Source organism: Heterodontus francisci, chromosome 17 (genome assembly GCF_036365525.1).
Source record: "Heterodontus francisci isolate sHetFra1 chromosome 17, sHetFra1.hap1, whole genome shotgun sequence".
NCBI lineage: Eukaryota > Metazoa > Chordata > Chondrichthyes > Heterodontiformes > Heterodontidae > Heterodontus > Heterodontus francisci.
This window is the reverse complement of record NC_090387.1, coordinates 11,376,564-11,401,478: the sequence shown is the minus strand read 5'-3', so window position 1 is coordinate 11,401,478 and position 24,915 is coordinate 11,376,564.

Here is a 24,915-nt window from a genome sequence, read left to right as displayed (position 1 = left end):
TGCTTTGTTCTTTTGCTTGTTCTTTGTTTTGTTTTTTGTTTCATTTGTAACCTTGCAATCTCTCTCTCTCTCTCTTTCTTCCCTCTTCCCTCTTCTTTCTTGTTCTTTGTTTCTTTCTTTCTTTTGCTTTGTTCTTTGTATGTTCTTTGTTTTGTTTTTGTTTCTTTTGTAACCTTGCAATGTAACAACCATATACTGCAATAAAGTTTCTAAAAGTTACGGACGGACTTTGTCTCTCCTTGTAATCGATGGGATCCAACAGTTGATCTTGCTTTTCATTGGGGCCCTGTATTCTTCTTAAACCTTGTTCACTGTAGGAGACTTTTCTCTCATGTGTCTTCAATGGATTCTGAAGCTGATGAGAAAGAGATGAGAGCAGACAGGAGATAGATGTTCTCAGTCCAGGAGCAAAAAGCTTTCTGAAATCATAGAAACATAGAAAAATAGGAGCAGGAGTAGGCCTTTCGGCCCTTCGACCCTGCACCACCATTCAATACGATCATGGCTAATCATCCAAACTCAGTACCCTGTTCGTGCTTTCTCCTTGTATCCCTTGATCCCTTTAGCCCTAAGAACTATATGTAACTCTTTCTTGAATATATTTAATGATTTGGCCTCAACTGCTTTCTGTGGTAGAGAATTCCACAGGTTCACCACTCTCTGGGTGAAGAAATTCCTCCTCATCTCAGTCCTAAATGGCTTACCCCTTATCCCTAGATTGTGACCCCTGATCCTGGACTCCCCCGCTATCGGGAACATCTTTCCTACATCTCGTCTGTCCAGTCCTGTTAGAATTTTGTAGGTTTCTATGAGATCCCCTCTCATTCTTCTAAACTCTAACGAATACAAGCCTAATCGACCCAATCTCTCCTTGCGCACGTACTCAAATCCTCTCATTATGAAGGCCAACATACCATTTGCCTTCTTAACTGCCTGCTGCACCTGCATGCTTACTTTCAGCGACTGGTGCACAAGGATACCCAGGTCTCGCTGCGCCCCCCACCCCCCTTCCCAATCTATCGCCATTCAGATAATAATCTGCCTTTCTGTTTTTGCCACCAAAGTGGATAACCTCACAATTATCCACATTATACTGCATCTGCCATGTATTTGCCCACTCAGTCAACCTGTCCAAATCACACTGGAGCTTCTCTGCATCCTCCTCACACACTTCCACCCAGCTTTGTGTCGTCTGCAAACTTGGATATATTACATTTAATTCCCTTATCTATATCATTAATATATACTGTGAATAGCTGGGGTCCTGGCACTGATCCCTGCGGTACCCCACTAGTCACTGCCTGCCACTCGGAAAAAGACCCGTTTATTCCTACTCTTTGTTTCCTGTCTGCCAACCAGTTCTCTATCCATGTCAGTACCTTACCCCCAATCCCATTTGCTTTAATTTTGCACACTAATCTCTTATGTGGGACCTTATCGAAAGTGTTCTGAAAGTCCAAATACACCACATCCACTCTTTCCCCCTTATCTATTCTACTAGTTACATCCTCAGTTCTGTATCTCCAATTTGAAACTCCCCTAGTTGGGCAGCCGGTGGTCACGTGACTGACTAGTTTGACCAGAACTCTTCTGTGTATTGGGGCAGGGACTGTTTCCTTTGTTCCAACACTGTCTGCTAGTATGAAAAAAATATTTCCAGCCAGGGGCTTGGTAAGCCCTTGTAATAGGCCTTCTTTTCTTCCCAGCAACAATTTTGAAATTGGTGAAATATGTGTGCCTCATTCTTGGCAGGTGGGGGCCTGCATGACACCTCCACACCCAGGGGAATGAAATGCAATTTGAAAAAAACCTGGCACCTTTCAATAAAGGGTTTGAGAGAAATATAAGTTACAGAAAGGAAAACCATGCATTTCTCTCATTCATTTCCATTCATTTGTAACTCTTAAAGCTTATTAAAATTGTCTTTTCTGGGTGCGAGTGCTGCTTTAACTTCCCTTTTTTTGACATCCCAGTAGCCATGTGATTCTTTGGGGAAGCTTTTCTTCAGTTTGTCCATTGCCATGACTGCCTAGGATTTTGGTCCTGTTGAGGTAATGTTTTTTCCAGGAGAGTTAGTAGTGGGCGGGTCTATCCTGAACTCTCTTTCGGTGCTTTGCTGAGACATGCAAAGGTTTTTGGCTTCGGGGGATGGATGGTTCCCTTTTCCTCTGACTGTGGGGGAGGATTCTTTGTTAATCTTCCCTTTGTTCACTGTAACACTTCTATCTGCAGGTATTTGTGCAGACTTGACTACACTCTCTTGTGGCACTTCGACTAGGTGAGGCATCACCCTCATGGTGTCTGTGCCCCCCAGAGCTGTTCCTGTTAATGCTGTTGGCAACTCTGGTGGGGTGCTTCTAGGGTCTGCATTTACGTAGGAGAATGTGGGGTCTAGCATTGCACATTTTTCGGGATTGGTTGACCAGTCAGTAGGGGTTTTCATCCAGGATTCCTCCCGGACTTCCTTTAACCTGCCCGCTTGGTCACTTTTTCCCCTTCTCTTTCTAAACCTTTGCCAGCCATGTACCTGCCTGTCCCCTTTTGTTCTCGGCGGGGGGCCCTTACAGTTCACCAGCCCTCTGCTAGAGGGTCCTCCTAACACCAGTACATGACTTAGGGGTGCAGGCTTCACTGTAGGTTGGGGTTTCCCCTCAACCTGGTACATGTAGCAACTCCTACAGTACTCCACCACATCTTTGTGGAGTTTTGGCCAATCAAATTGCTGTCTTATGCAGGCTTTGGTCTTTTGCATACCGGCATGTACAGCCACTGTAGTCTTGTGGGCCCTTCTTAATACTTCTTCCCAGTACCTCTGTGGCACCACTAACTCATGAACCACTATCCACTCCTTACTGTCAGGTCTGTGAGGAGAACTTTATTTCCTCATCAGTACCTCATTCTTTAAATAGTAGCAATCAGGGACTCCCTCTGGTTCACTTTCAGACTGGGCAGCCTGTGCTAACTCTTGCAATACTGGGTCAGCTTGCTGAGTCTCTGGGAAAATCCATTTAATTAATTCCCAGGATCTCCTAATAGAAAGGCTCGGACAGGCAGAGCTCATGGTCATCTGCCTGCAGTGTCAATGCCGTCTGTTCTGGGGGAGCTGGTTTGATCATGGCCTGATCCACAACACATTCAGGGAAACTGCAGGGAACTGTCTCCTGCCACGGCCCTGTCTCTCTGACCTCCTGCAGTCTTTCTTTCACTATTGGCGGGGCTACCACCTTCATCCCCGCAAGATCATCACCTAGGAGCAGGTCAACCCCGTCCACAGGTAAAATAGGGACAATCCCTACGGTCACCGGTCCCAAAACTAGGTTGCACTCCAAATGCATCCAATTTACAGGCATACACTGCACTCCAATACCATTCACCACCATTTTGGTGTTCACTGCATTCCCTGGGGGAAAGGTAAGGTCTTTTCCCAGTAAAAGGGATCTAGTGGCCCCTTTGTCCCTGAGAATTACTATGGGCTTGCTTGCCTCACTTGAGGGGTTTGGGGTTACCTTCCCTTCAGACACAAAATCCTGATAAACATCAGGAATCCTATTAACTTTTCCTGCACTGGCCATAGTAAGCTTCCTGGGTTGCATTCTTACTGCAGTTAAAGCCACAGCTTGTTCTGCTGGGCTTTCCATCAGGGTCCTGTCTTCACAGAGCGGGTGTGCCCTGATTAACCCTACAGGTTTTCCCTTTAGTTTCCAGCAGTCAGCCTTTAAATGCCCTGCCTTATTACAATGGAAGCACACAGGTCTCTGGGCTCAAAGCACCTTCCATTTTGGCTGGAGGAGAGCCCCCTGTGTCTCCTGCTTTCCTTTCTCTCCCAGGACTGCCTGGGCAGAGATCACCTTCCTACCCTTTGTCCTTTTCGGATTTGTGGGGGTGATTAGGAAATGTTCTCCCCTGGGAAGCCGACTTATAAATTAAAGCAAACTCATCGGCCAGAACGGCCTCTTGCTGGGTTCCCTGAACCCACTGCTCCTCTACATGGGTCTTTATTGAGAGTGCGAGAGAGTTTCTAAATTCCACTAACAGAATTACTTCTATGAGAGTCTCATAGCTGAACCGCACTTTAAAAGCCCTCAGCCACTGTCAAAAGCCAGCTGCTTACTTCCTTCAAACTCCAGATGAGTTTGATTAGCTTGCTTTTTGAGGGTTCTAAACTTTTGGCGATAGGCTTTGGGTATTAATTCATATGCTCCAAGGATTGCCTTTTTGGTCAGTGCATAATCTGATGAACTCTCAGCTGGAAACAAATAATAAACCTCATGGGCCTTTCCAATTAGCTTGTTTTGTATTAAAAGAGACCAAGTCTCAGCTGGCCATTGTAGCTGCCTTGCCAGTTTCTCAAAAGACACAATAAAAGCTTCCACATCTTCCTCACTGAGTTTTGGAATTAGCTGGGCGTGTTTTAGCAATCTTGTACCCAGCCCGGAATTATGCTTCTCCACATTGGTCATACTTTCACTAGGGTTACTCTCTTGTCCCCTAGTTAACTCAAGCCACTTCAGCTCTCTTTATTCAGATTCTTTCTGGAATATTCTTTCTCTCTCTTGTTCCTTCTCCTGTTTTTTTTATTTAGGGATACAGCACTGAAACAGGCCCTTCGGCCCACCAAATCTGTGCTGACCAACAACCACCCATTTATACTAACCCTGCAATAATCCCATAATCCCTACCAACTACCTACACTAGGGGCAATTTACAAAGGCCAATTTACCTATCAACCTGCAAGTCTTTGACTGTGGGAGGAAACCGGAGCACCCGGCAGAAACCCACGCGGTCACAGGGAGAACTTGCAAACTCCGCACAGGCAGTACCCAGAATCGAACCCAGGTCCCTAGAGCTGTGAGGCTGTGGTGCTAACCACTGCGCCACTGTGCTGCCCAAAGTCTCTCCTTTCAGTCTCTCCTCTCTCTCTATTTCTTCATGTTCCTTCTGGAAGTCTCTCTCTTTCTCCCTCTCCTACCTCTCTCTCTCTCTCTTCCCTCGAATTCAAGTTTCCTTTGATCCAACTGTAACTTTGCTGGCAGTATTTTAGTATTTAGTACTTAGTATTATTTTAGTGTTTAATTCACTGGCACTTGTCTTCCAGGAATGCCTACCTTGAAGAAATTCTGCTCTTCTCTCTGACGGGATTTTCGTTTGTCTCTTTTACCTTGTTCACCTTCATTGCTTTCTATTTCCCTCCTGGTGTTTGATAAAGTTTCTACCAAAACTCGTTTTCACAGCCACATCTCCTTCCTCAGTGACTGTCTCTGGCTCTGACTTGTGAATTCCAACTGCAGGTTCACCCACCATGTTTTGAATCCACCCAGGATTACAGGTATCTCCGAGAAATACAACATTCCTCAGACTGTTATTCTCGCTGCATCCTGAGATCCGCACTCAGTGCTAGGCACCTCCACATGTACACACTGGACCTCTATCTCCAGCAGCACTACCTCACCTTATCTCAAAGATGTTCTACTCCACAATTTCATTTCATCCTTAGTCTTATCCGACGGGTTAACAAAAAAACTTTTTTTCTTCCTTTCAGGTGTTAAGGAACGCAAGCTCCAGCAGCTGATGGGAACTAATACCCTCCAGATCCTTCTTCCCTTTCACTTCCCTCTGACCCCACCCCTTCTGATCTGACCCCTTGCGGTGTATTCACTATACCCTCTGACCTCCCCTCTCTGAAGCTGAATGTTCTGTACTCAGCAAAGGATTCAGTTTTATCCCCATATGCCCCCACCTCAATGAATTTTGTGCTCGGCATGGCGTTGAACTCTTCTTCTGTCGCCTCCGCCTCCATGCTCACTTCTTTGACCAGGAGTTCTCCCCCCGATAAGCAGACCCAATCACCCGCTTCCAGCATTCTATCCTCTACCTGGACCCCTCCACCTGGCCTCTTACCCGCTCTTGATCTTTTCTTTGAAAACTGTTGGCGAGACATTGGTCATCTCAATTTCTCTGCCCCCCTCACTCACTCTAACCTGCCCTCCTCTGAACTTGAGGCACTCCGTTCTCTCAGGTCTAACTCCGACATTGTCATCAAACCTGCAGTCAAGGGTGGTGCTGTTGTTGTATGGCGTACTGACCTCTACCTTGTAGATGCTCAGCGCCAACTCTCAGACACTTCTTCCTACCTCCCTCTGGACCCATGAGCCCACCACCGAATATCAAGCTACTGTCCACAGGCATGTCATTGACCTCATCTCCTCTGGAGATCTTCCTTCTACAGCTTCCAACCCCATAGTCCCGCAACCCCCGACAGCTTGCTTCTACCTCCTTCTCAAAATCCACAGACGGGACTGTCCCAACAGACCCATTGTGTCAGCCTGCTCCTGCCCCACTGAACTTATTTCTTCCTATCTTGACTCTATCTTTTCTCCCCTGGTCCAGTCTCTTCCTACCTACATCCATGACTCTTCCGATGCCCTACGTCATTTTGACAATTTCCAGTTTCCTGGCCCCAACTGCCTCCTCTTCACTATGGACATCCAATCTCTAAACACCTCCATCCCCCACCAGGATGGTTTGAGGGCTCTCCGCTTCTTCCTTGAACAGAGGCCCAACCAGTCCCCATCCACCACCACCCTCCTCCGCCTGGCTGAACTTATTGAACATCTTCTCTTCAACTTCACACACTTCCTTCAAGTAAAAGGTGTTGCTATGGATACCCGCATGGGTCCTAGTTATGCCTGTCTTTTTGTGGGATATGTCGAACATTCCTTGTTCCAGTCCTACTCAGGCCCCCTCCCCCAACTCTTTTTCCGGTACATTGATGACTGTATCGGTGCCGTTCCCGCTCCCACCCCGAACTGGAAAACTTTATCAACTTTGCTTCTAATTTCCACCCTTCTCTCACCTTTACATGGTCCATCTCCGACACTTCCCTTCCTTTCCTCGACTACTCTGTCTCCATCTCTGGGGATAGGCTGTCTACTAATATCCATTATAAGCCCACCGACTCCCACAGCTACCTCGACTACACTTCTTCACACCCTGCCTTCTGTAAGGATTCCATTCCATTCTCCCAGTTTCTCCGTCTCCGACGCATCTGCTCTGATGATGCTACCTTCCATAACAGCGCTTCTGATACGTCTTCCTTTTTCCTCAACTGAGGATTCCTCCCCACTGTGGTTGACAGGGCCCTCAACAGTGTCCTGCTCATTTCCCGCACCTCTACCCTCACCCCTTCCCCTCCCTCCCAGAATCCCTTGTCCTCACTTTCCACCCCATCAGCCTCCATATCCAAAGGATCATCCTCTGCCATTTCTGCCACCTCCAGTGTGATGCCACTACCAAACGCATCTTCCCCTCCCTTCCCCTGTCAGTATTCCGAAGGGATTGTTCCCTCCGTGACACCTTGGTCCGCTCCTCCATTACCCCCACCACCTCGTCCCCTTCCCACATTACCTTCCCCTGCAATCGCAGGAGGTGTAATACCTACCCATTTACCTCCTCTCTCCTCAATATCCCAGGCCCCAAACATTCCTTTCAGGTGAAGCAGCGATTTACTTGTACTTCTTTCAATGTAGTATACTGCATTCGCTGCTCACAATGTGGTCTCCTCTACATTGGGGAGACCAAACGCAGACTGGGTGACCGCTTTGCGGAAGACCTCCGCTCAGACCTAAAGCATGACCCCAAGCTTCTGGTCGCTGGCCATTTCAACACTCCCCCCTGCTCTCATGCTCACATTTCTGTGCTGGGATTGCTGCAGTGTTCCAGTGAACATCAATGCAAGCTCGAGGAACAGCATCTCATCTACCGATTAGGCACACTACAGCCTGCCGGACTGAACATTGAGTTCAATAATTTCAGAGCATGACGGCCCCCCCATTTTACTTTTATTTTTAGTTCTTTTTTATTTTTTTTTGTTTTATATTTTATTTTATCTCAGTTTGTTCAGTTTGCCGACCCACTGTTTTTTTTCATGTTTGCACTTGCTGCTGTTCAATATTCAGTCCATTAACACCCTATCTGTACTAATGCTTTGTCTTTCAACACACCATTAATATATTGTTTGCCGTTGCTCCATGACCTTCTGGTCAGTAATTCTCTGTGACCTTGTCCTATCTATACCTTCTCCTTTGTTATCTCTTGCCCCATCCCCGCTTTACTTTCTTAAAACCTTTCACATTTCTAATATGTGCTAGTTCTGAAGAAGGGTCACTGACCTGAAATGTTAACTCTGCTTCTCTTTCCGCAGATGCTGCCAGACCTGCTGAGTATTTCCAGCATTTCTTGATTTTATTTGCTAGCAGTACCCTGTCTGGGTCTGCTTCTAACACTGCTTTTGCTTCTTCAGATTCAAGGGAAAAATGGTTGGCCACTAACCTTAGAAGTTCAGACTTCCTATCCTTGCCACGTACAGTGATCCCACACTGTTCAGCCATTTTTCTCAACTCCTCCGTAGACAGTGCTTTTAACTTATCCGAAGTTACTTCACCCTGACTTGGAGAGCTACTAGCTTCAGTCGCAGACATGTTAGTATTCAATCACATACAACCACAAGGAAACTTGTATTGAAATCTTGCTCTTTTTTTGAGTGGGAACAATTTGGCTTTCCGCTTCCAATTTCTCTCGTTTGTGTGTGGGTAAAATTCCAGACGGTAGCCCCCAAATTTCTGTTATGACCAGGTGAGAAACGTGTCTAGGGGTCTTTCTCAGCCTTCACCTGGTCTTATTGTAACAGGATTTTAATTTTAAACACACTGTAATTTGAGTTCTCCCTTGGTGAATCCTTGTTCACGGCTTTCCAATTATAAGGCAAAGAAATTAGCACAAACAGGTTTTCTTAGGTTTAAACAAGAAAAGTGAACTATGTTAAAATTTAAACTTAAACTCTAATTCGGTTAACACCTCCGGATACACGCTGCGCCCCATGCTGTCATGCATAGGTGATACGCACATGCAAATAGAGACAGAAAAGAGCAGAAGATAAATAGTGGAGAGGTTTGAGGCAATCTCTGAAGAGGGGTTTTTGTTACTGTGCTTCGAGCTCGCTGTAGTCCTTGCTTGTAGGTATATCTTGCTTTTCATTGGGGCCCACTATTCTTCTTAAACCTTGTTCACTGTAGGAGACTTTTCTCTCTCGGGGTTCCTATGTCTTCAATGGATTCCGAAGCTGGTGAGAAGGAGATGAGAGCAGACAGGAGAGAGGTGTTCTCAGTCCAGGAGTAAAAAGCTTTCTGAATCCAAATTCTGGTTCTCCAATTTAAAACTCCCCGAGTTGGACAGCAGGTGGTCATGTGACTGACTGGTTTGACCAGGTCTCTTCTGTGTATTGGGGTAGGGACTGGTTCCTTTGTTCCATCAAGTAGCCCACATGATCAGCACCCCATCCACCATCTTAAACATTCGCTCCCTCCACCACTGATGCACAGTGTCAGCGGTGTGTACCATCTACAAGATGCACCGCAGCAACTCGCCAAAGCTACCCTGCGTGCGCACAACGCGAGATGAAGCCGCAGGGCTGGACGTTACTGGAAGCTGCCTGAGCCGCCGGTAACGTGTCAGACTACACCAACAGCAGCAGTCACCGGGGCCCGCGGAGAGGCCTACCTGCCCCAGCCGGGACACAGCGCGGGGCTGTAGTCAGAAATTAGTCCGTTGCTGCACACCCGGGGACATCACAGAGGCAGCGGCTTCTTCCCTCAGGTAAAATCCGAAAGCGCGATTAAAGATCTGAGAGCAGCCATCTTTGGGAGGGGCTGTGAGGTTGCAGTGCTGCTGGCAAGGTCAAAGTGCGGGCTTTGGTGTACGTCGGCCTTCAGTGAGGAGGGTGAGTATTGACTGGGTTTGGCTTCGTTTTTTTTATTCCTAATTTCCGTCTTTCTTTCTTTCTTCTAAGCCAGAAGTAACGCAAGGGGTGTAAATGGCAGTCAGTGGGGTAGTATGCTCCTCCTGTGAAATGTGGGAGATCAGGGAGAAGTCAAATGTCCCTGACGACTACGCTTGCAGGAAGTGTGTCCAGTTGCAGCTCCTTTCAGATCGCATGGATCGGTTGGAGCGGCAGTTGGACTCACTGAGGACCATACAGGAGTCAGACGGAGTTTTAGGGAGGTGATCACACCGCAGGTTCAGCCAGATAGATGGGTGACCGCCAGGAGGGGCAGGCAGGTAGTGCAGGAATCCCCTGTGGCTATTCCCCTCAGTAACAAGTATGCTGTTTTGGATACTGTTGGGGGGGATGGCCTCTCAGGGGAAAGCAGCAGCAGCAGCAGCCAGGTCAATGACACCATGACTGGCTCTGTTGTACAGCAAGGAAGGTCAAAGTGTAGGCGAGCGGTAATGATAGGGGATTCTATAGTCAGGGGCACAGGCGTTTCTGTGGCCGCGAGCAAGAATCCAGGATGGTGTGTTGTCTCCCTGGTGCCAGGGTCAAGGATGCCTCTGAGCGAGCACGGGGCATTCTGAAAGGCCAGAGGTCGTGATCCATATTGGTACTAACGACATAGGCAGGAAGAGAGATGAGGTCCTGCAAAGTGAATAAAGGGAGTTCGGCAGAAGGTTAAAAAGCAGGACCTCTAGGGTTGTAATCTCAGGATTACTCCCTGTGCCATGTGCTAGTGAGGGTAGGAAAAGGAGGATTAGGCAAATGAATGCGTGGCTGAAGAGCTGGTGTAGACGGGAGGGCTTCAGCTACTTGGACCATTGGGATCTCTTCTGGTGCAGGTGACCTGTACAAGAGGGACAGGTTGCATCTGAACTGGAAGGGGACCAATATCCATGTGGGGAGGTTTGCTTGTACTACTCGGGAGGGTTTAAACTAGTCTGGCAGGGGGTTGGGACCCAAAGTAGTAGTCTCTTCGATGAGATAGTTGAGGCAAATGTAGAGGTTAAAGCAAGCAAGTCCAGTAGGCAGGCCAGGCAGGGGCAGGACAGGGAGCCTGGAAGGTCTGGTAGGCTAAATTGCATTTACTTTAATGCAAGAAGCCTTACAGGGAAGGCAAATGAACTCAGAGTATGGATCAGTACATGGGATTGTGATATTATAGCTATTACGGAAACGTGGTTGAGGGATGGGCAGAACTGGCAGCTCAATGTTCTGGGGTACCGATGCTTCCAGCATGACAGAGGTGGAGGTAAGAGAGGAGGGGGAGTTGCACTATTGATTAAGGAGGACATCATGGCAGTACTGAGAGAGGATATTCCAGGGGGAATGTCCAGTGAGCCCAAATGGATAGAACTTAGAAATAAGAAAGGGATGATCACTTTGATGAGATTATACTATAGACCCCCCCAATAGTCAGAGGGAATTGGAGGAGCATATATGTAGGGAAATCACAGATAGCTGTAGGAATTATAGGGTTGTAATATTAGGTGATTTTAACTTCCCTAATATTGACTGGGACTGCCTTAGTGCTAAGGGATCAGATGGGGAAGAATTTGTTAAATGTGTCCAGGATAGTTTTCTGAAGCAGTATGTGGATGGCCCTACTAGAGAAGGGGCTACACTCGACCTCCTCTTAGGAAATGGGATTGGGCAGGTGGTTGATGTGTCAGTGGGGAAGCACTTTGGGACCAGTGACCATAACTCTATTAGCTTCAAGATAGTTATGGAAAAGGATAGGACTGGTCCTCAAGTTGAAGTCCTAAATTGGGGGAAGGCTAATTTCGATGGCATCAGATAGGAACTCTCAAAAGTTGATTCGGAGAGACTGTTTACAGGTAAAGGGATGTCTGGCAAGTGGGAGGCTTTTAAAAGTGAGATAGGAAGAGTTCAGGGCTGGCTTGTTCCTGTTAGATTGAAGGATAAGGCTGGCAAGTTTAGGGAACCTTGGTTGACGAGGGATATTGAGGGTCTGGTCAGGACAAAGAAGGAGGCATATGTCAGGTATAGGCAGCTGGGATCAAGCGAGTCCCTCGAGGAGTATAGGGGATGTAGGACTACACTTACGAAGGAAATTAGGGGAGCGAAATGTGGCCATGAGATTTCCCTGGCAGATAAGATAAAGGAGAATCCTAAAAGATTCTATAAGTCTATTAAGAGTAAAAGTGTAGCTAGGGAGAGAGTAGGTCCCCTTAAGGATCAGTGTGGTCATCTAGGTGTGGAGCCACAGGAAATGGGCGAGGTCTTAAATGAATATTTCTCATCCGTATTTACCATGGAGAAGGGAGGGAACAGCGATATCCTGGAGCATATCAACATTACAAAGGAGGAGGTTTTGGAGGTTTTAAAGGGCATTAAGGTGGATAAATCCCCAGGGCCTGACCAGGTGTATCCTAGGATGCTATGGGAAGCAAGGGAGGAGATTTCTGGGGCCCTGGCAGAGATTTTTGTATCATCGTTAGCCACGGGTGAGGTACCGGAAGACTGGAGGATTGCTAATGTTGTGCCTTTATTTAAGAAGGGCAGCAGGGATAAGCCAGGGAACTACAAGCCGGTGAGCCTTACATCAGTGGTGGGAAAGTTATTGGAAGGGATTCTGAGACACAGGATCTATATGCATCTGGAAAGGCAAAGTCTGATTAGGGATAGTCAGCATGGCTTTGTGCGTGGGAAATCATGTCTCACGAATTTGATTGAGTTTTTCGAGGAGGTGACCAAGAGGATTGACGAGGGCAGGGCGATGGACGTTGTCTACATGGACTTTAGCAATGTCATGCATGGTAGATTGGTCCAGAAGGTTCGAACACATGGGATCCAGGGTGAGCCAGCCAATTGGATACAAAATTGGCTTGGTGATAGGAGGCAGAGTGTGGTAGTGGAGGGTTGTTTTTCAGGTTGGAGCCCGATGACCAGTAGTGTGCCGTAGGGATCGGTGTTGGGCCCTCTGCTGTTTGTCATATATATTAATGACTTGGATGAGAATGTAGGGGGCATGATTAGTAAGTTTGTAGATGACACCAAAATTGGTGGTATAGCGGACAGTGAAGAAGGTTGTCTAAGGTTACAACAGGATATAGATCAACTGGGAAAGTGGGCAAGGGAATGGCAAATGGAATTTAACGCAAACAAGTGTGAAGTGATGCATTTTGGGAAGTTAAACCAGGGCAGGACATATACAGTGAATGGCAGGGCCCTGGGGAGTGTTGCTGACAAGAGAGACCTTGGGGTGCAAGTATATAGTTCCTTGAAAGTGGCAACACAGGTAGACTGGGTGGTGAAGAAGGCATATGGCATGCTTGCCTTCACCGGCCGAGGCATTGAGTACAAGAGTTGGGACGTCATTGTTACAGTTGTCCATAATGTTGGTTCGGCCGCACTTGGAGTGCAGTTCTGGTCGCCGCACGACATGAAAGATGTAATTAAGCTAGAGAGGGTGCAGAAAATATTCACAAGGATGTTGCCTGGTTTGGAGGGCTTGAATTATAAAGAGAGATTGGATAGGCTGGGTCTGTTTTCCCTGGAGCGAAGGAGGCTGAGAGGGGACATGATAGAGGTACATAAAATTATGAGAGGCATAGATAGGATAGATAGCCAGAGTCTGTTCCCCATGGTAGGGGTGACTAAAACTAGAGGGCATAGATTTAAGGTGAGAGGGAGGAGGTTTAAAGTGAATCAACGTTGGCAGTTCACATCAGCAGTCAGTGTTATGACTTGTACAAATCAGCAAAGGCTAAGCCCGTCATCCTGAAAGCTATTCCTGCGGTAAGGAAAGGAATTCCAGACGCGAAATCGTGAAGGCAGGAGTTCTCTAAAAAATAGGAATTCCCATCGAAAGTGTGAAACAATTGGGATTACTTCAGGAATAAGTGGCATCGGGGGCGTGGGGTGAGGAAAGGATAGCAAGGATTTGGAAAGGGCTGATGGAAATAAAGGGCTGGGAGAGATGGGGTCAGAGGCTGGGGGTTGTGCTTCGGAATGGGGAAAGAAAGAAAAGTGCCAGAATTAATTGGGTGAGAAGGGAGTAATGAGTTTCAGAGTGAATTGGAGATAGGAGAGGATTCCTATTTTGAATGATGTGGGGAAATTTGAAGAAGTGCACTAGGTTGAATAATTGACGAAAATGGGAGAAGAGAGGCAATATAAACCATAAAGCATGGAGGAGGAGAAAGTGAAAAAGTGGAGAGTAGGATGGGATACAGTTCCTGTATGAAGGGGACTTGGTGAGAGTAGAACATCTTTATCAACTGGGATGTGTGTGGGTAGGGGGACTGGGAGGTTTGGTGGGGCAGATATAGAATGCTGAGAGAACCTTTGTAGAAGAGATGTTTAAATCTCTTTTAAATTTCAAATGCTACTTTGCTTTTCCTTTATTTAGCTCAAAAAATTGTCAATCTTGAAGTATAATATTTAAAATTAACCAGAATGCACTATTTATATTACTAAGTTTAACATTTCACGAGGAGCATGTTCTGTGTCTCACCTGAAAGTTGTGCTACTGATTTTATGACTTCAACATTTAAAGAGTCCCTTCTAACTTGGACGTACTTGTGATTCTTTTTTCCTCCAATGCAAGTGAAGGAATGATGGGTATCACTCCAGATTAAACATTTGACAAAGTACCACACAATGGAGTTGCTAGCAAAATGTAAATCCATGAGATTAAAGGGATAGTGATAGGGTGGATAAGAGATTGATTAAGGGAAATGTAGGATCGGAATCCCCTCCAACTGGGAAAATTTATGGACTATAAAATTCAGACACACAGACATTCTTTTACCACATTTCTGCGTTACATTACAAAAAGCCAAGCTGCAGCCAGCAGCATAGGCTGAGCAGAATAGGTTAATTTGGATATTCAGAAAAGACAGTGGCTCATGAAAAGGAATTCAAACATTGACTGAGTGTTTTCAATGGAACAATGGCACCAAAGGAAAAGCCATTGCCTACCATCGGCTAATGCAATTAAGAGATTGATTACCCTGCACTATGGTACAAGGGACATGCCATCAATATGATAATTAAGACTAGCGTCATGGACAATGGTACTGGAATCTGACCATTGTAACTGTAATTGATCCCTGTTGAGAAAAGAGATGATACGTTCATACCTTCTAGTAACTTCAGAGCCAGGTAGTTACTGTATTGCCTCAAATAGCAGGAGGTTTTGTTTTAAATAACATGAGAGTTTGAAAATTTTGTCTCTATCTCTAGTATTCGAGATATTAAAGATGGGGAGATGTGGGATCGGAATTCCTCCCCCCCAACTGGACTTTAAAACTGGTCTTTGTGGAGTATGGGGAAGGAACTCCAACCCCCACGAACAATTGTACTGTGATGAGAAACAAACCTCAACACAAAGCACACAGAGGCAAGCTTAAGACAATTTATGGTTAAGCCAAACCCTGTGTCATGCGCAATTTTGTTCTTGTAATTCTTAAAGTCCAAGAACTGTAGTAAGGGGGTAAGGGAATGGAACCTCTTACAGAAAGAAAGCATAGAGTGGTGGTAAAAGCTTGTTTACAGTCTAGAGGTAAGCATACAGCTATGTTCCTCAGGAGTTGGTGTTGGGACCACTGCTCTTTTTGATATATTTTAATGGACCTGGACTTAGATATGGAGGGCATAACTTCAAAGTTTGCAGATGGCACAAAACTCAGAAATGTAGTAAACTATGAGGAGGATAGTAATAGACTTCAGGAGGACAAAGGCAGACTGGTGAACTGGGCAGACAGATGACAGATGAAGTTTAACACAGGAAACTTTAAAGTAATACATTTTCCTAGGAAGAATGAGGAGAGGCAATATTAACTAAATTATACAATTTTATAGGAGGTTCAGGAACAAGGAGACCTGGGGTTGTATGTTTTATAGGAGGTTCAGGAACAAGGAGACCTGGGGTTGTCTGTACACAAATTTTCGAAGGTGGCAAGACAAGTTGAGAAGATTATTAAAAAAAAAAGATTGGACCCTTGGCTTTATTAATAGACACATAATATTTGGGCCTCATTTTAACTATTTAACTGGATGGGTTTTGAATGAGTTGCAATCTCATCTGAGTACAAAAGAAATGAATTTATGCTAAATCTTTATAAAACATTGGTTAGGCCTCAGCTTGAGTATTATGCTCAATTCTGGCCACCAAACTTTAGGAAGGATGTCAAGGCCTTGGAGACGATGCAAAAGATATTGACTACAATGGTACCAGGGATAAAAGACTTCAGTTATATGAAGAGATTGGAGAAGCTGCGTTGTTCTCCTTACAGCAGTTATGAGGAGAACACAAATGTCTCCAAAGAGATAATAGATAGGTTCAGTATATGTGGGAAAAAACTGGCAGATGGAGTATACTGTGAGAAAATATGAGGTTGTCCACGTTAGCAGAAAGAATAGAAAATGAGAATATTATTTACATGGAAAGAGGCTGCAGAATGCTGTGGTACAGAGGGATCTGGGTGTCCTTGTACATGAATCACAAAAAGTCAGCATGCAGGTACAGTAAATAATTAGGAAGGCAAATGGAACATCGGCATTTATTGCAAGGTCGATGGAGTATAAAAGTAGGAAAGTTTTGCTACAACTGTACATAGCATTGGTGAGACTGTACCTAGAGTACTGTGTACGGTTTTGGTCTCCTTACTTAAGGAGGGATATACTTGCATTGGAAGCAGTTCAGAGAAGGTTCACTACTCTTCTTCAAAAAGTGACTGGCATCACTTAAGGCCAATGAGGTCTCATCTGAAAGTTGGATGCCTCATCTGAGAGATTAAGATACAAAGTTAAATTAACTATTTGTTTTCATCCATGGAGTCTCCCAACAGGTTTGTTAGCAAAGTTTAGGCATATAGCATTAGAGGAGATATAGCAACATAGATAGAAAGGGTCACTGACCCGAAACGTTAACTCTGCTTCTCTTTTCACAGATGCTGCCAGACCTGCTGAGTGGTTCCAGCATTTCTTGTTTTTATTTCAGATTTCCAGCATCCGCAGTATTTTGCTTTTATTTTATTATTATAGATAGAAAGTTGGTTGACAGACAAGAGATAAGGTAAATGAATTGGAGAAAGGTTGGAAGTAGAATACCCCATGGGTCAGTATAGGGGCCATTATTATTCTTTATTTGTGCAAATAATTTGGGTATAGCCAGCACAATCTCAAAGTTTGTTGATGGCACAAAAGTAGAAGGTTTGGCAAATTGTAATGAGGACTGTAAAAGAATTGAGATGGATATAGATCAAAGGAATGAGCAGACAGGTGGGAGAGGCAGTTTAATGTGGATCTGTGTGAGATCATAATAAATTTTAGGACAAAACACAAACAATGGGGCATATTCTTAATGGAAAGGCACCGAATGGTACGAATCAATAAAGAGGTGCAGCGGGTTCAAATTGTGTGTGGGTAAATGAAGCCATAGCAAAGAACAACAGAACTATGTTCTTTATAAACAAGAGCAGAGTACAAGAGTAAAGAAGGAATGATAAATTTATGTGAAACATTAATCAGATCACAGCTACCATACTGTGTGTTGTTTGGGGTCCCGTAATATAGAAAGGACATTAAAGCCATACAAAGTGTATGGTATCGATTCACCAAATGATGCCAGGCCAATACTTAACACAACTAGAAGAGCAGTAAAGGCACTTGTAACATAATTATCAACACTTAGCAGACAAATTGTACGCTTGGTATCAATTAAATTATAGATCACTGTTTTTATCATGTAATTGTGTTTTTTCCAGCACTAATATAATTATAATAATACTTACTGAAAATAAATATTTGTCTAAATGTCTGGGCCATTCCTAACAGTTTCTAGCAAAACCTTTAAATGATCTCTTTTAGAAACAGAAACAAAAGAGAGGGCCAGATCGCTGACTCAGGGCAATTATAACAAATTATCTACCCTTTATCTCAAGTTGTGTCTGCAAAATGATTCATGTGATACAAAGTGCAGATATTTCAGCAAAGGAGATAAAATGTTATGGTTATCTGGCAAGGAAGGGACACCTCATTGCCAGTGTCAAGTAACTAGTGCTTAACATGCCAGCTCTGGCTCTGTAGGTAGCATCTTTGCATTTAAAGGCTTGTGTTCAACTCCTACTCTAGAGACTGCTATGCAAAAATCCAGGTTGCCACTTCAGTGCAGTATTGAGGGGGTGTTGCACTGTCAGAGGCGATGTCTTTTGAATGAAACATTAAACCGAGACCCTGCCTGTCCTCTCAGGTGACAGGTGGACATAGAAGATCCCATGTCAACCACTTTGAAGAATAACAGGGGAGTTCTGTCTAGTGTCCTAGCCATTGTTTATCTCTAAACCAACAGATTATCTGCTCATTATCTCATTGCTACTTGTGGGACCTTCTGTTTGCAAATTTTAGTGATACTGGTTGAGGGATAAATATTGGCCAGGACACCAGGAAGAACTACCCTACTTTTCTTCAAAATAGTACCACGCTACTTGAGAGAGCAGGTGGGGCCTCAGTTTTGTGTTGCTTCCGAAAGATAGCCCCATCAGCAGTGCAGCACTCTTTCAGATTACACTCTGAATTTCAGCCTGGATTATGTGCTCAAGTCCCTGAAGTGGGGCTTGAAATTTCTGACATAGAGGTGAGAGTGCTACCAATGATTGAATGAATAGATTTTTAGAGTTCAAAACATCCTCACATGCATCACTTCCTGCTGACTTACAAACTCCATCATGAACAGTGATTCTATCTGGATCTAATCTTTTGCTTAAATTAAAGTATCAATACAGTACTTACTGCTATTAAGGGGTGTCTCTAAATATTCATATTCAAACTGATCTGTCATCACAGTTAATGCACAGATTATATTCTGTAGATATCCAACGGTGATGAATAAAGCCAACAACAGTCTGAAATAGTACAGCTTGGACACTATCATGAGATTTAAAAACATAATAACATAAAACATAGGAGTAGGATTAATTTATTTGCATTAATTTATATGAAGATACGAATTAGGAGCAGAAGTAAGTCATTCGGCCCCTTTAGCCTGCTCCGTCATTCAATAAGATCATGGCTGATCTGTTAGTGTCTCGAATGCCACACTCCCATCTACCCCCTATTTACGCAGATTAAGAGAGGCCATTTCACCCATGTTTCATCCAGAAAGTCCCTCTCAACTATTACGACATCCAACCATTTAAAAAAATATTTCCATGGCTTTTGCACACTATTCTAGGAAGGAGTACATTTCAGTTTAATCACGGGTCTTAATGTTTCTGTCTTTGGCTTGGTGGCAATTTCTGTCTGAATACACAACTGTGAAGACCCTTGAGATATTTTACCATATTAAGGGTAATTCCTCTCCTGTATTTCTTCCCTTATTGTCAATAGAAGACCTTCCTAACATTAAGCAAAACAATTTATTTTGCTAGCTTGAAACTGCTGTCTTAATTCTTGCCTTACTGTCATGGTTTGGTTTAATGCAGTATTCCAGATTCCTATTCTATATTATTTACTATCACATAAATTTTTATACGGTCACTTTCCTCTCATTTCCTTTATGGCTGAAAAGCCCAAGTTTCTCAATTTACTTCTCATAACTAAGTCCTTTGATGTTGGGGTCCACACTTGTGATAGCCCTTCTCTGTATCGTGTCCAAGATTTGAGTATCTCCCTGTTATTTCAGCAATAAAAAGCATTGAAAATGTTGGGACAGGATTAGGCCATTCAGCTCCTCAAGCCTGTTCTGCCATTCAACTATGTCATGGCTGAAGAAAGCAAATGGGATTCTGGATTTTATACACAAGGGCTTTGAATTTAACACTGGCTGGAATTTTACACTTGCAACGGGGGTCTCAATATCTGAAAAAAGCAACGCCAAGGAGCCCATATTACCTCTTCTCCGGAAGGCCCGCTGTTTCTAGTGCCAATCAAACACTTAAGTGGACAGCAGCATGCCTTCCACAGCGTCAAAGATCGCACCGCTGGAAGTACAACCTTTGGAGAGCCGCCAGCCAATCAGAGGCCAGCAACTCTTCCACTGAGCAGCGCCACCACAGAGGTGGTGGCTGCTGCCTAGGGAGCATCTACCGGAGGTTCAGGAGCAGTGCTGGACCCAGGCCACAGGTAGGTCAGGGTGCGAAGGGTCTCGTAGGGTGGAGGTTGCAGGGGAAGGGTGTGTAGGGGGGTTGCTAGCAAGGTCAGGGGTGGCTCTCAGCAGGTGCCCCTTCCTGATGCCGAGTCCCTCAGGCACCCAAGTGCCTTTTAATGAGGGAACTGTCCTCCCTACCCCACACCTCATGCTCCCCCACCCACCCCACTGCAGCCGGGAAGCAGCCTGAATAGTTTTTTATGTTGTGCTTCCCGTGCGGTGACAGGGTCATCCGCCGCATGGCTAATTGAGGCGGTGGCAGGAAGAGGTGGCACAGTGGCGCGGTGGTTAGCACCACAGTTTTATAGCTCCAGTGATCCGGGTTTGGTTCTGGGTACTGCCTGTGTAGAGTTTGTAAGTTCTCCCTGTGACTGCGTGGGTTTCCACTGGGTGATCTGGTTTCTTCCCACAGCCAAAGACTTGCAGGTTGATAGGTAAATTGGCCATTGTAAATTGCTCCTAGTTTAGGTAGGTGATGGGATATGGTAGGGAATAAGGGATTAATGTAGGATTAGTATAAATGGGTGGTTGTTGGTCAGCACAGATGCGATGGGCTGAAGGGCCTGTTTCAGTGCTGTACCTCTCTCTATGACTCTATCCCCTTAATTGGGGATTAATTAATTGTCCTCAATTGGTGACAGGATGGGAATGCTGTTCACTGGCCTTCCTACCCCAGGCTAAATTTTGTTGGGGGAGAAGGTAAAATTCCATCGCCCCTATCACCCCGTCCCACAACTGGTTTCACCACAACAAGAGTATTTTGTGCAGTTCTGTGTATCTCATTATAGGAAGGTTATCAGAGGCAAGGAAAAGGGCACAGGGACTAGAATGATGTCAGGAATAAAAAGTTCTCATTAGGAAGAAATGCTTAAAAATTGATTTGTTCACTGGAACTTGAAAACTTTAAGGGGGAGCTTAATAGAAATTTCTAAGTTATCAATAGTTTTGACAGGATAAATAATGAAAGATTGTTTCCATTGGTTGACAAATCGGTAACAAGGGGACACAGGCTCAGGGCTGCTATTAGAAAATAGAAGAGGGAAGTTAAAGGAAGTTTTGTCAGTAGGGAATGATATTTGAACATGGAATACTTTACTGCAAGTGGCTATTGAACCAAAGATTATAATGTCATTTAGAAGAGAATTGAATAAGTATGTGGAAAAAGAATATGAAAGACTATAGAAATTTATTACTATGATTAGTCAACAGGTCCATTATGGTTGGATCATGTAAATAACCAGATAGTAGAAGCTGAACTAGAGGGACCTTGTTCTTCATTTAAAGCTGAAGTCTACAATTGAAGAACAAGGACAGTAGCCTAAGCGGCCTTTTCCTTTGCTACAATTTCTACGATTCTACCTCTTTCAACTTCACCCTTACCTATCACACCACTATTGGTCAAATTCCTGATGGGATTTTTCTTACCTATGCGCTGTACTTTACACTTGTCCATATTAAATCCAATCAAACGTCATTCTGTCTCATCACATATTCTGTATCATTTTGTAATTCCCAGACTTCCATCTCTTCAGAATTAACTGCCCCAATTAATGTCTGTTAACTTGACCAGTTTGCATTCAGCCTCTGAATCCCATTTACATTTTCTAATGTAAATTCAAAGTGATAGCATTCCCAATACCAACCCTTGGGAAAGTCCATTCAACAGGGATTCCACAAGGAATTCAGGAAAAACTTGATTTCCCAGAGAGTGGTTAGAACGTGGAACTCACTACCACATTTAATGATTGAGGTGAATAGCATAGATGTATTTAAGGGGAAGCTGGATAAGTGCACAAGGAGGGAGGAATAGAAGGATTTGCTGATAGGGTTAAAGTCGGGTGAGAGGAGTCTAATGTGGAGCATAAATACCGGTAGACAGCAGTTGGGTGGAAATGCCTGTTTCTATTGTAAATGTCTATATAATTCTATATAATTATTCTCCTACAATGGCAGAGCCTAACAAATGCCTGTGACTTTCCACCATTCAGCCAATTGCTTTTCTATTTCCAGGTTTGCCTCAAATCTAAAGTTGTCAAACCTTCCAGATTGTTCGAGAATGTCTTAGAATAAGGGCTTGCTGTCCCGGCCACTACGGCCAGCAATCCAGGAAGAAAATTGAAACTTTGCACGTGCATGCCACATACAGACTTGAGAAGGGATATATCGCCATAAAGTTGGTAAAAGCTAGGCAATAATCATGAGGTCACGAAAGGTCCCACAGTCAGTGGATCAATCAACCTTCAGCCCTGCAGCATTCCAATTCAGCCCTTGATTTCTGGAGTGGAGTTCTGAAAGGCTGATTCGACAGACTGGTCACATGGGGGCAATTGACCGACAGGAAGAGGAAAGGGCAGGGCTAGGATTACTGAAAAAAGGAAAGGGTGGCAGCAATGTCACGTGATGGAAAATTCAGGGAACGTATGGGGAAAACGGGGAATGCAAAGGTAAAACAGAGAATGTAAGGGGACCACAGGGAATGTGAGGGGGAAACAGGATGTAAGGGGACAAAAGGGAATATAAAAGGAAAACAGGAAATATAAGGGTAATTTAGGGAATGTAAGGGGCAAACAGGGAAGGTGAGGGGGAAACAGTATGTAAGGGGACAAAAGGGAATATAAAAGGAAAACAGGAAATATAAGGGTAATTTTGGGAATGTAAGGGGCAAACAGGGAAGGTGAGGGGGAAGCAGGGAATGTGGGGTGCAAACTGGGAATCTGAGAGGACAACAGGGAAGGTGAGGGACAGTGGAAACCTCTCTTGGTGGGGAAAAATGTTGAGCAGTAACCGGAAAAAAACTTCTGAGGAAATGCTTGTTTTGATCGATGCATTATTTCATGATTCATTTGACTGAAACCTTTGTATTCCACAAACCAAAGAGACTGAAATCTTTTATTCGGGTCTCGGAGAAACTGAGGCAAGTAATTAAGATAAATGCACTAACGTGTAAACAGTGGGTGAAGGTCATATGATCAAACATCACTTGATCAAATGTCATGTGATGAGACCTCCAGGAATACATCCAACCACAGTTGGCAACCCTCTTTAAAACCTCTGCATTAAGCACAAGTAACAATTTCTTGTGCATAACCTTTGCCAAAAGCTTCTATATGTGGGTTCTGACATATGGAAATGATGACCCAATTCCTTCTTGATATAGTTAGTGATGATATTATAACTCCTGTTATATACAAGTATATAACTCCTGATATATACAAATAGTGGAGTCATTTTCCCACTATTTGAGCACAACAGGGTTTTTAGTGTGTTACTAAGCAAAAATGCAATCAAAGGCTCCAGGTGACAAAAGGCATGAAGAATGAAACTTGAGCAGTTTTATATTCATCAGCTGAATCCTGAGGTAGGATTACAGTCTGTAATTTACTGACAGCCAATATGGTGTTCCTTAAGATTTAAAGGACAGTGAATATTTTAAGATACATTCTTATTAACTCACAGTGACAGGAACAGAATGAGTGTCTCTTTTAGAGTGCTGCATGATATAAGCTCTCTGATGTCTCAGTTGCTAAGTGCATTAAGACCAGGATGGTCTAACCTGGATCCTTGGTCCATGATGAAGGAGCTGTACTCAGTAAGGGCTGTGGTAGGTAACTGGGACAGTGAGGGAGAAAATCAGCCAGGCTTTCTGTTCATTGCTACCTATTGACTCCTGGTGCAAACTGTGGGCATCAGGCGAGGAAAAGAGCAGGTTCCATTATCATATCCATACAGTTGGAAGCGGAGTCTTTCTCTTAGCAGCAGCAGCTGAATCAAAAGGTTACAGGTTTGAGCCCCACTCCAGCCCATCCTGGGTACTGGAGATGAGAGCTCTGGTCTCTGAATTGATGCGTGTTTGGAGATTCGCTTCCGCTAGGAGGTGAAAGGTGAACCCCACAACCCTCTCCCCCATCGTATTTAACCACATCCTGCACTAACAGAGTTGAACAGCAACAATGACTTGAAGTTATTTAGATTCCTTAAGCTGTAAAATAAAACTCCCCAAACCACGTCACAGGAGCGTAATTTAACACAATTTGATACCAAGCTACATAGGATGTAATGGTCAAATGACCAAAAGCTTGGTCAAAGATGTAGGTTTAAGGAGCATCTCAGGAGCGAGAGGTAGAGAGGTGGAGAAGTTTAGGAAGGGAATTCCAGAGTTAGGGCCTAGGTAGCTGAAGGCATGGCCACCAAAGCTGCGGCGATTAAAACCAGGATTGCACAAGACGCCAGAGTTGAAAAAGCACAGAGACCTCGGAGGGTTGAAGAGCTGGAGGAGATTAGAGAGATAGGGAGGGACAAAGCCATGGAAGGATTCGAATCATGGAACCACAGAATCATAGAATGGTTATAACACAGAAGGAGGCCATTTAGCCTATTGTGTCCATGTTGACTTTCTGCAAGGGCAACTCAGCTAGTCCCATTCCCCCATCATTTCCCCATAGTCCTGCAAATGCTTTCTCTTTAGGTGCAAATTCCCTTTTGTAAACCACAATTTAATCTGCCTCCAACACACGTTCAGATAGTGCATTCCAGATCCTAACCACTCGCTGCATATAAAGGTTTTCCTCATGTTTCTTTTGGTTCTTTTGCCAATCACCTTAAAATGGTGTCCTCCGGTTCTCGACCCTTCTACCAATGGAAGTAGTTTCTCTTTACTTACTCTGTCTAGACCCCTCACGATCTTGAACACGTCTATCAATCTCCTCTCAACTCTCTCAAAGGGGAACAAGCCCAGCTTCTCCAATCTATTGACTTAACTGAAGTTTCTTATCCCTGGAACAATTCTCATAAATCCTTTCTGCACTCTCTCTAAAGCCTTCCTATACTTCCTAAAGTGCAATGCCCATATTTGGACACAAACATCCATTTGAGGCCGAACCAGTGTTTTTCAAAACAAGAACGAGAATTTTAATAAAAGCAAAATACTGCAGATGCTAGAAATCTGAAATAAAAACAAGAAATGCTGGAAATA